The 11953-nt window shown below is 37.3% G+C and overlaps 1 pseudogene; it reads right to left on the minus strand.

Annotated features, from left to right (window-relative positions):
* Positions 1 to 1663: 1663 nt before the first annotated feature.
* On the minus strand, positions 1664 to 2289 carry LOC110201699 (cell division control protein 42 homolog pseudogene; annotated as a pseudogene).
* Positions 2290 to 11953: the final 9664 nt, after the last annotated feature.

Consider the following 11953-nt stretch of genomic DNA (forward strand, 5'->3'; position numbering starts at 1 on the left):
TGGGGTCTGCATCATGGTGACCTAGCCTACACCTCCCATGATATATTATAAACTCTTTCAAGGCAGAAATCACATTCTCTTCAATTCACTTCCATCTAACAAGCATTATTAATTACATACTATAGGCAATGGATTTTAATGGAATTACTAGAAGCTGAGGATGATATTAATAATTTATATGAATATCTATATATATACTCTCTCTCTCACACACACACACACACACACACACACACACACACACATATATGTTTTTGCCTACTGTATTATAGTATACAAACTATAACATATTATCCTTCACAGGAGAATTATGCTCAAATTCTTTTTTTTAAATACAATTTTACCTCTTGTATTCAATGCTAAAAATTGATGCCTGAGACAGTAAAGTTCCCATATCTAAATAAACTTAGAAGTAAGAAGCAGGGGAGAGGGGAAGAAATAATAACCTTTAGGCAGGTTTGCAAAGATTTTTGTTTGTTTAATACATCTGAGAAGAATGTGTATATAAAGAATTGAGACATGAGAAAAGCATTGGTTCAACACTAATGAATTTATAGGTATTAGGATTTTGAAAATATGAATAAGATTTGCTAGATATTTAAAAAGCTGGAAACTGCAAACCAACAGTTTTGATAAAATTAAACCGACAGGTTTGATAAAATACCTATTAATACCAGTCTTCAGTAAGACTTTTTTTCCATTATTTAGAATCTCAAACTCTGGCTCTAGGGTTTCTTATGTACAAGAGACAGATAAAGGGAATTCTGTTGACCATCCGCTTGGTATTCAGACTCTTCGTGACCCGATAGACCATAGAATGTCAGCAGCAACTGGCAAATATTCTCAGTGTTGTTTTTAAGAATACAGTGCAACCCATAAAAGGAGGAAGGGAAAGGGGTAATACATACTTCATCCATTGGTATGGCATCACTCAACACTGGACCTACTCTGAGTGGGGAACAAAGAGACAACTTTCAAAAAGGAGTAAAATTACTGATGGGGAACATTTGCTATTTACCTTCCTAAAAGAGCACCAGGAAGTCAATATTTGTTTCCTGAAACAGATCTGGGAAGTAGAATCCAACCTCTTCCCTCCCCACTCCAAACTAGTCTCACTTCAAAGAGGAAAATAAAATAAAAAAGTATCTATTGCCTAATTTGGTGGGGGGATATCTACTGGTTAATAGAATTAAAAAAACCAAAACAAAACACTATCTCCCTCAAAAACAAACAAACAAAAAAACCCAACAAAAATGCAATACCACCCCTACCCCCCCAAAAATGGAATACTACTCCTTCCCCCAAATAACAACAACAACAACCTAAAAAGTCCCAGATTACTTGCCAGGTTGGCACCAAGGACAATCTTTAATAATTTTAATAAAAAAAATTAGTCTGTTACAGAGTCATCACAAGCATTCCTTACTTTCTAGATAAACGAAAAATAGAAACAGTAAGCAATCCAGCAACAAAAACAAACAAAAAACCTATTACTGATCAGTTTTCTGCACACATAATTACTCAAAATTAACTAGCATTGAAATTGAGTTAGGAGGGAAACTGGGGGCCCTGATAGTCCTTATTATATCCAAAGAGTGCATAGGTGGATGAAGGACACTAGTGACTATTGAAAAGACAAATTTTAATTTTTCTTTAGTTTAATTTAAACGTTACTTCTAGGATGATGCAGACACCAGCTTTGCAGAAGGGGGCTCTGGAGGGTTGTTTGCAACAGCACACACCTGTGGTTCTCCTTCCATCTTTGAAGCTCTAGGGTGTCCTCTATGGCCTATTCAAATACAGACTTTAGGCCTTTGCTTGTGAGCACATAACACTCCATGTACTTGACAGCCTTCAGGTCCAAGTCCAGCTTTTTGGCAGTCTCTGGAGTGATGGGCTTCTTTGTTGTCTTGGCAAGTCTCTCAATAATAGAAAGGTCGTCTCTGAGATCAATTTAGGTCCCAACAAGCAAGAAAAGTGTCTTTGGACAATAACTCTAGTACCCACTTTTCTTTCATATTTTCTAATGAGGATGGGGATACCATGGAAAAACAGACAAAAAGCACATCTGTCTGTGGATAAACTGAAATGATGTGATCTCTCATAAATTTTCCATTCTGAAGTATCAAACAGGCCAACAATATATGGTTGTAGACCAATTACAACTGTGACTTCATAGTTAAATACCTTTGGAACACATTTGCATGGAAATAGTTCTGTTTTATATGAAATCATAAGACATGTCTTACCAACAGCATCATAACCCACAACACATTTAATAGTATACATAGCTAACATCTTTTTCTATCCACTTTCAGTATTTCAAATTCAAGGTAATCTCAGCTACTCCACAGGAGTGATGGCAGCACTGGGAAGGGCCTAATTTAGTCAGGGGCAAGGGCATGCTACTGATATCTGCATGCAAGGACCTTGGGAAAAGTGCAAGCTGAAATTTGGGCAAATAGGGAAAAAATGATATAGAGAATATAATCAGATAAATATTCAAGAGAGAAAAATGTTTGGTCACATTATGAAAACAAGGCAAATATACCCAGCCTACATGCTCTATTGGTATACTTGTACCATGTTGGGTAGGGCCTTTGTAAAAACTTTAGGGGAGGGCCTGGATGACAGTTAGACTGGAGAAGCACATATAGATGGGTTGTTATCTGCTTCACTGCAGGATATAACAGCACTGATGAAATTATCAAGTCATTGGATTACTGAAGTATTGGAATAACCTTCGCTGAGCCTTGCACCTAGTAGGGATTAAATCAATGGCTGTTAAATTGAATTGAAAAAGTCTTCAAATAAATATGATTTTATTCCATCTTGTACATAGAAAAAAAATTATTTTTGGTAGGTACAATTTATCTAATAAAGGAAAAAATTCAGCTTAAGTGTGGGCTTTGTAATTACTGCATTTAGACAATTTGGACTTTTATGTTGGTCTTACAGTTAATTCCGTGGTATATTAAGAAATAATTATACAATACTTAATAGCTCAATATTCTCTCATAAATGAATAAAAATCAACTTGCTTCTAAATATACTTGTGTACTTTTTAGTATTTTCTTTTTTCTTTTTTAATTAATTTATTTTTAGTTTTCAACATTCACTTCCATAAGCTTTTGAGTTTTCAAATTTCTCCTCTTCCCTCCTCTCCTCCCTCCCCAAGATGGCATACAATCTGATAGAGACTCTACATATACATTCTGATTAAACATATTTTCACATTAGTCATGTTGTAATAAGAATTAGAACCAATGGGGGAATCACAAAATAGAAGAAACAAAACAAAACAGAAGGGTGAAAAAGAGCAAATAGTATGCTTTGATCTGCATTCAGACTCCATAGTTCTTTCTCTGGATATGAATAGCATTTTCCACCATGAGACTTTTGGAGATGTCTTAGATCCTTGCATTGCTGAGAAGAACTAAGTCTATCAACATTAGTTATCATACAACGTGGCTGTTACTTTGTATGGTGTACAAAGTTCTCCTGGTTCTGCTCACTTCACTCAGCATCAGTCCATATAAGTCTTTGCATGTTTTTCTGAAGCCTGCTTGCTCATCATTTCTAATAGAACAATAATATTCCATTACATTCATATAGCACAACTTGTTCAGCCATTCTCCAACTGATGGGCATCAACTTCCAATTATTCGCCTTCGCAGAAAGAGCTGCTCTATTCTTGTACATGTGGGTCCTTTTTGCATTTGTATGATCTCTTTGGGATACAGCCCTAGAAGTGCTATTGCTGGGTCAAAGAGTATGCACACTTTTATAGCCCTCATGGCATAATTTTTGGATCTCTTCTTAACCTTTTGGATAAAAAACAATTGTTTATGACCTTATACATCATTTATTTTGATAGTTGGAGTTAGTTTCATAGAAGAGTAGGAATTCCTTTGTGTGAATTATTATTATTATTTTGCCAGCAGCCTTTGAAAATAGTAATAACAATAGCTTAAATGTGTTTTTTAAGATTACACATCACTTTCATAATGTGTGGAGAAGGCCTTGGATCTCAGAACTTGCTGACCTTTGCAGTCTCTAAAAGATTGCTGTTTCTCCTTGGAACTCTGCCCTTGGTGTCAGGACTTTCTTTTTCACTGTCTCTTAAACTTTCCGTGATCTTTGAAACATAATTTGAGGTACCAGAGCCTCTAGGCTTGCTTAGTTCCTTAGGACCAGAAATCTTCCCAGCCCTTTAGGTGACTACCTTTCTTTTATCTTTTGCTGTTGTCTTTATAAGTGGATGACAGTGCCTGATATCTGACCCATCTTAACCTTCTCATACCTGTTATGTGTTCATACATGTGGTGTGCATGTGTGCAAGTGCAATTTGATTTTCTGGGATTTATTCACATGAGAAGAGAATATATAAATTCAGGAACTCTAAAACAAGGTAAGTTAATCAGAAATTATAAAGGTTAGGAATACTCTGAATTCCTTCTGCCAGAGCAATACTGGCTTCATCTCCCCATCAGGGTTCTATTGGGAGGCAGGTAGGTGTCACACTGTACAAAATTCTGATCTGGAATCTGCAAAACTCGAGTTCAAACCTAGCTTCAAAAACTTACTAGCTCTGTCACCCTGGACAACTCACTTAAACTCTGCCTTGTTTTCCTCAACTGTAAAATGGGAACAATAATAGCAGCTATCTCCTAGGGCTATGGTGAGGATCAAATTAAATGGCATAAGTAAAGCGCTTTACAAACTTTATTAAGACATGAACTCATCCTCCTGATTTTCTTTTTCCTTGAAGGGTTGGGCTTTTGCTCTTATGTCATCACCATGAACCCAGTTTCAGCTGCCGCTGGTAAGAGCCCCAACTCCATTCACCCAATTAACATCAATGAGCTTTTACAGAGCGATATTTACTCTGAAGGTATAGCAAGAAGAGAAACGTAAATATTTGCCCTGAACATCTAGTGGCATGCTATTCTCTATACCACCTTGGACCCTAGGAGAATGGGCTCAGATTTAACAATTTCTACATAGCATTTGGCCCAATTTCATTTCCAAATGAGGTATAGTAGATAATTGGATGAGTCCACATCTCTGCCAGACTGAACCAGATAGAACATTCAGAATTTTGTTTCTCAGTATCTAGCTTTAGGCACATATTGGTGTGCACTACACTTTTGGATTTCTAGTAGTTTGCTCTTCTGACTTTTTGAAGCCCACAAGGTAATAGCCATTTCTAATCTCCTTCACTTAAAACAGGAAGGAATAAACTCAAAGAGGCAAAGAATAAAGACTTATATTCAAAGGCCACACATAAAAATGGTCTGAGACTCCTCCCTTTATAGTAACATCTCCCTTGCTAAACACACAGGCCAGAAAAATGCAACCAAAAGCAAGGCTATGACTGATTAATGATTTTTTAAGGAATCCAAGTTCTGGATCCATAGCCAATCAAAAATGTTTGTCTTCCACACATGATTGTTATTGTTCCATTGTGTCCAACTCTTCATAACTCCATTTAGGGTTTTCTTGGCAAAGATACTGAAGTTGTTTGTCATTCCCTTCTCTAGCTCATTTTACAGATGAGGAAACTGAGGTAAACAGGATTAAGTGACTTGCTCAGGGTCATGTAGCTAATAAGTGTCTGAGGCCAGATTTGAACTCAGATCTTTCCAACTCTAGGCTCAGATCTCTATCCATGGTGCCCCCAGCTACATCTAGAATAACTTTTTTTCATCGAATATCATTTGCATCTGTCCCTAACTTTTATACAGTGAAATGTGAAGGTTTTCCTGCTACATAGAGTGCTTCTTCTTGTGGGCAGCTCTTATGGCTGTAGACAACCTGGTGACTCACTGTTTTATACGGGTGTATCGTTCCAAACTTTGTACCTGTCAGCCGGACCAGCACTGTGTGTCTCCTAATACCTTTACATATCACTAGCCACACCTGCTGCTTACCTTATTCAAACTCTCAAAACTGTCATTGGTCAGAGAAAGAGGAGAGGTAATTTCATGAAGTCAAGTGATGCTCATCAACCTTCAACCCACATTCGGACTTACCTTATCCTTCAGTGAAGGAGACACCTCAGCATAGCTATAAGGACCATATTCTCTCACATGAAACCATCAAATACTATGCTTAATCTCTGTATTTTTTTTTCTCCTGAAAGCTATCGACAACAGACCAATACTCACACTATAGTCTCTGAGAAGGAATTATAGGTTCGAAAAGCTTGAAAATTTGCAAATGAGGTTAAATGGTTTGGTCAAGGTCAAACAGACAGCAAACATTAGAGGCAGGATTTGAAGCCCGGGTCATAAGATCATAGATTTAGAGCAGACACCATCTAGTTCAACCCCTTCACTTTATAGCCAAGGATGCTAAAGCCCAGGGAGATTAACCTATTTGACCAAGAATATATAGAAAATAAGCACCAATTCAATCAATTAAATGTTTATTATGCCCCTACTATGTGCTAGTTAGGTGCAGCTAGATGGTACAGTAGATAGATCATCATGCTTGAAATTGGGAAGGTCTGAGTTCAAATCTCACCTCAGACACTTACTACCTGTGTGAACCTGAGCAAGTCACTTAACCTGTATTTGCCTCAGTTCCTCATCTGTAAAGAGTGGGGAAACACTGGAGAAGGAAATGGCAAACCATTCTCGTATCTTTTCCAAGAAAACACCATGGACTTGAAGAGTCAGAGATGACCAAACATGTGCCAGGCACTATACTAAGATAGATACTTGGAGAGAGAAAAGCTTTTCTGTGGAGCTGTAATCCCGCAGGGCAGCACATACCAAATGGAGTGAGCTGACTTCAGTTTCTGCCCTTTATAAAGGAAGGCAGTGGCAAAAGTTTAGTCCTCTATCTTCCAGCCCTCGAATCAGAGGGGAGAGGAGGCTGAATCAATCAAGACAATCCAATCTTGAATTAACAGAATGGTGGTAAGTTTAGAAGTGATGAGCTTATTGTATTGGAAAGAGCATCTTGTTCCATAGAGCTGAAAGCAGGAAGAGCAGCAGATGCAAAGTGCAATGAACGGCACTTCTTAGAGGCAGAATTTGAAAACCAGGCTTCTGACTCAAAGTTCAGTGTTTTCCTATTGCCAATTAAAGCTTCTCCTAGGGATTCAGGGGATCTGAAGGAGTCTAGGTTTGTCTGTAAATTCAATTGAGATAGACCCCCTGGGTTCTACTTAGTAGGAGGTCTGGATTCTGGATTCATCCTCTACCTTCATGCCCTACAGTACATAGTTTTTCCCCCCTGCACATTGGTAGCATCCCAATGGAGGCAGCCACTGTGGTCTCAAAGTAAAACAACTTGGTAAAACAACTGACAGGCAGACGCCTTTACAGGATAGCACCAGATAGGAAAAAAATGAAAGCAGAACTACCCATGTAGAAAGATCTTGCACTTATTTCTCTACCAAGAAGGGGAATGTATTCAAGTCATAAGGCCTAAATAACCTCCGTGTGAGGCTAGCAAGAGCTGATGACTAGCATTTATGACCTATTATCTGTTTTTGAAAAATTTAATAGATAATGGAAGAGGGAATGGAAAATTAGAGACATGCAAAAACAAAACTAACAAATAAAAAACCCTTATCTTCCAAAAAGGGAAAAGGTTGAATCTTATATGTGTAGACCAATGACTTTGACTTAAATTCTTGATGAGATTCTAGAGTCTATTACTGCATGCCTGTTTCATTTCTCTTTGTGCTTGAAGCATCTGAAACATAGTAGGTCTTTAAAAAATGATTAATGGTTGATTGATGGATTAAATGTATCTTTTTATTAACATATAGAAAGGGCAGTGGTGATCACAAAGCCATCCTGGATTGATCAAGAATGTGTCAGATTATTTCAATTTCTTTTATTGACAGGGTTACTAGGATTTTGTTGATTAGGGGAAATTGCAAGAATAGTAAATTTCAGCAACACATTTGGCACAGTTTTATTGTATCCTTTTGGAGAAGAAAGGATGTGAGCTACAAAATAATATGGCTAACTGAACTCAGAATATGTTAGAAGAGCTAAGTAAAGAGTAGTGATTAATGGATTAATATAAATCTGAATATAGGTTTCTAGTTGTACACCACAAGGATCTGTTCTTGGCCCTGAAATATTGAATACTTTTATCAGGGACTTGGATGAAATAATATATGATTTGAATATTAAATATGGAAATGACACAAAGCTCCTTAGCATGTTGTAGGATAGAAACAAAAGCACAATGTTCCTATTGTCTGATACTTTCCTACACATACCCCTAGGGTGACAATCTAGGGAGCCAGGGACCTTCTTTCTAATCCTTGCAAAATTCTAAAGAAAGAATATGATTCTTTAATGAACTAAATCTATTTACAGATTTAGGAGAATCTGTGGGTATCATTTAGTTAGGTCTTTCTTAAACGTATTTTAAAGAGTTTCTTATAAAAGACTTACCTCAGGATTTGGGATGAATTTCTGTAATATCCCTTCTAGTCCTAATATTCCGCATTTCTCTGCCCTGGGTTGGAAACTATGCATGTGTAACTGCTGAAATTACAAGTAGAGATTATACTCCTTATTAACATAATTACAAGTTAGGAAGAACTTACCTGCTTGTCAACCTACAAAAATATTAAAAGCTAATGTTTTTGTATTAGATATTTAAATAAAAAATAATGAAATTTTTGAGAGGCATTTTTAAGGCTTAAAACATCATGCAAACAGCTACTCATGTCTCGGTAAATTTTAATTTCATATTTATAAGGTCAAAATTAGGGAAATGGGCTCTTTTGTAATGTGATTTCCTCTGTGTGTGTGTGTGTGTGTGTGTGTGTGTGTGTGTGTGTGTGTGTGGTGTTTATTTGTGTGGCAGGTAGGGAAAAGGAACTGAAGCTAAGTTATCATTTGAATTATTTCCCAAAGTGAGGTTTGTTTAAAATCTCCATATTACATTAGGAAAGTTTTAAAAATACCTCTAAGACATTGAACAGTTAAATGTCTTAGGCTTTCCACCTGTGAGCCAGTAATCACAAGAAGTATTATGAGTATTAATGTGATAATGACTTAGAGGCACTCTAAGATCCTTGAACAAAAGACATTATTTAAGTGCCAGCTGTGATTTCCTTTGGTGACTGTGTTTTTCCTCCAAGACGTGGTTGCATTTTTGTGGTTGACACGGGTGCCTGGCTGAATGGTTTGCAATGTTTTGGAGTTGTTATATACCATGCCCAGAATCTCCACACATGGACCATTAAAGTAGTACCTGTAAACCTGTCAAAGTAGGAAGCCTAGACATCCTGGTGGAATGTAAATCACCTCTCTTTCTCATCCTTATGTTATTTCCCTGCCTTCCACTTAGCACTAGGGCTGCAATTTAGGAGTTTCCTGAAAATTCCTTTTAGGGCTGGAAAAAAGCCCTGGCTGGTGGGCATTAACTATAAAAGAATGAATGCTAAAAAGTGGCAAGGTGCAAAGGTTTGAGAGCATTACTTTCATTCTAGCACCTAAATTCTTTAAAATAAAGGAGAAGCTCTTATTTGTGCTCTTTGTACACCAATCATAACCTCACTTTGACAGGTCTTTGAACAAGTGAACAATTTCCACTATGTGCGTAGAAGGAATAACTTAGCAAGGAGCTGGAGAGATGCATCCTAAGAGGATTTGTCTTATCATTAATAAAGTGGTAAGAAGAAAGAAGATGCACAAGATGAATCTTTGACTATGGCATGCTTTTTGCTGTTATGGGTTTTTGAATGGTTGACAAAAATGGAATACTCTAAAGAGTTTCTTCTTTCGGATTATAAGGCTACTAATATGTAACATAAATAGCTGTTCCTGTCCTCAGAACTTATTAGTAACTGTTTATCTAAAGAACTCTTTGGGGGAAAAAAAAACAAACAGCTGTGAGCAAGTCAGGATCCCCACATCAACCCCTTTATAATCAAAATGCTAATCTACCAAGTCTCATGATTCGTGACTTCCTAGGAGTCCAGGAACACTTTCAGAAAGTCAGCCCCCTAAAGGCTTCAGCCCTTCCTCTCCGACCACCTCTTCTCCAACCTCTTTGCCAATATTTGGCCACCCTTCCCCTTTATTTCCCCATCACTAGTTCTGGAACAATTGTGGACCATGTTCAAATCAGCCCCTTCCATTGGTTTAGAATGATGTGTGTCAATATATGATCCCCATTGCCCTAGTCACCATTCTCTAAACTTTCAGGCTCAAAATACCCTGCCTTGGCTACCACCTCCCTTCCCTGATATGTTTTCTTTTCCTCATTAAAATGTAAGCTTCTTGAGGGCCAGGTCAGTATCTGCTTTTGTTTCTGTACCCTTAGCACTTCGTTTTAAGGTACTTAAATTATTTTTCCTTCCTTCATTTACTCACTCATCCAATAAGACATTTTAGCTCGTGTTACTGACTAATAATAGCTAACATTTGCATAGAACTTGAAGGTTTCCAAAATAACTTACATATTATATCATCTGGTCTTTGCAAAAACCTTCTGAGTTAAATGCAATTACATTTAACCCCACTTTACAATGAAATTGATGCTGAGAGAGATTACATTACTTGGTCAGGAGCAACACTGCTATAAGACCAATGGTCTGAAAAAGAATTCCAATCTATATTTCCTAGACTGCAAGCCTAGAACTCTATCCAATTTGCACAACCATCTAAATGGGCAACTACAATGGGTAGCCAGTGACAGCATGAAGGGAAAAGGGTGAGAAAAACATAGGGGAAGGGAATCTTAATGAGAATTGGCTTGATGTTTGAGGAGAGTGGAAGGGCTGGGTAGAAGGCACTGAAGAAAAACTTCTACTTTAAAATTTCCTCTCATGCCTAATCATAATAAAAGTTAGCTCTTGTGTAGTATTTTAAGGTTTGTAAAATGCTTTCTTCAAGACAAACCTGTGATGGAGGTAGTGAAATTGCTATTATACACATGGTTAAACTGAGGCACTGACAGATGAAATGACTTGTCACCTATCACATAGATGTCTGAAGCAGGATTACCTCATGCCTGTCTCATAGATAAGTCCAACATTTTCCATTACGTTCCATTCCATTATATTCCATATAACACCCTGCTTTTAGAACTCTTTGAGAGATGACAACTTAAAACCTGGAAGAGACTTAGGCACTGATTCATTGTTTATGAAATAATTAAAATTCTTTGAAGCGAGATCCTTTTTAGATGTCAGGAATATCTCTGTTAGCAATCCATTTGTGGTGCCTGGCTCTGTAATTTACTGGATTATTGATTTGTTTTTAGACTGACTAGATGTTGAATCAAAAAGTGCATGCTCCGCCCCAATGTTCTGCATGAACTTGAAGGTCCTTGGATCCTGTAGATAAAACAAATTTTAAAGGAATAGCATTTTCCTGATTTGAAATTTCCTTCTTTCTACCTCCTCTTCCATAGAGTGTTCAGGGCTGTTAGTTTATAGCTCAAGGAGCTCCCATATTCTATGACTGAGGAGAGGAATGGGTAATCCTACAATTCTGGCATTTGGAAGAGTAGTTTGACTGACCAACCTTTATATATATTATACATACACACACCATGTACACACACATAAGTACGTGTGTGTGTGTGTGTGTATATGCATATATACACACATATATGAATACATATATGTGTGTGTGTTAGGTGGAAAGAGCCCAATTAATTTTATATAATCTCATACCTTTGTGTGCTATAGAATAGAGTTGTACAGGGTGCCAGTGAAGCACTCCTCTAAACCTTTGTGATAGAGTTGTTCATTTCAATCAACCTCATGAAACTTTCTTGGTATAGGCCATTGTTAGTTTCTGATCAAATTGATGAGTCAGCCCCTCCATCTCCAGCCAAGTTGATGGAACAAAGGGAGCTCCTAGTGACTGGTTGATTGAAGAGTCAACCACTCTTGCTAGTGGCCAATAGAAATACTGTTTTTATTTTTTGGAGCTATGTGCTTTTACAGATTAAATCTTCT

The sequence above is a fragment of the Phascolarctos cinereus genome, unplaced genomic scaffold (assembly GCF_003287225.1).
Source record: "Phascolarctos cinereus isolate Bilbo 61053 unplaced genomic scaffold, phaCin_HiC Scaffold_726;HRSCAF=1367, whole genome shotgun sequence".
In the NCBI taxonomy this organism is placed as follows: Eukaryota; Metazoa; Chordata; class Mammalia; order Diprotodontia; family Phascolarctidae; genus Phascolarctos; species Phascolarctos cinereus.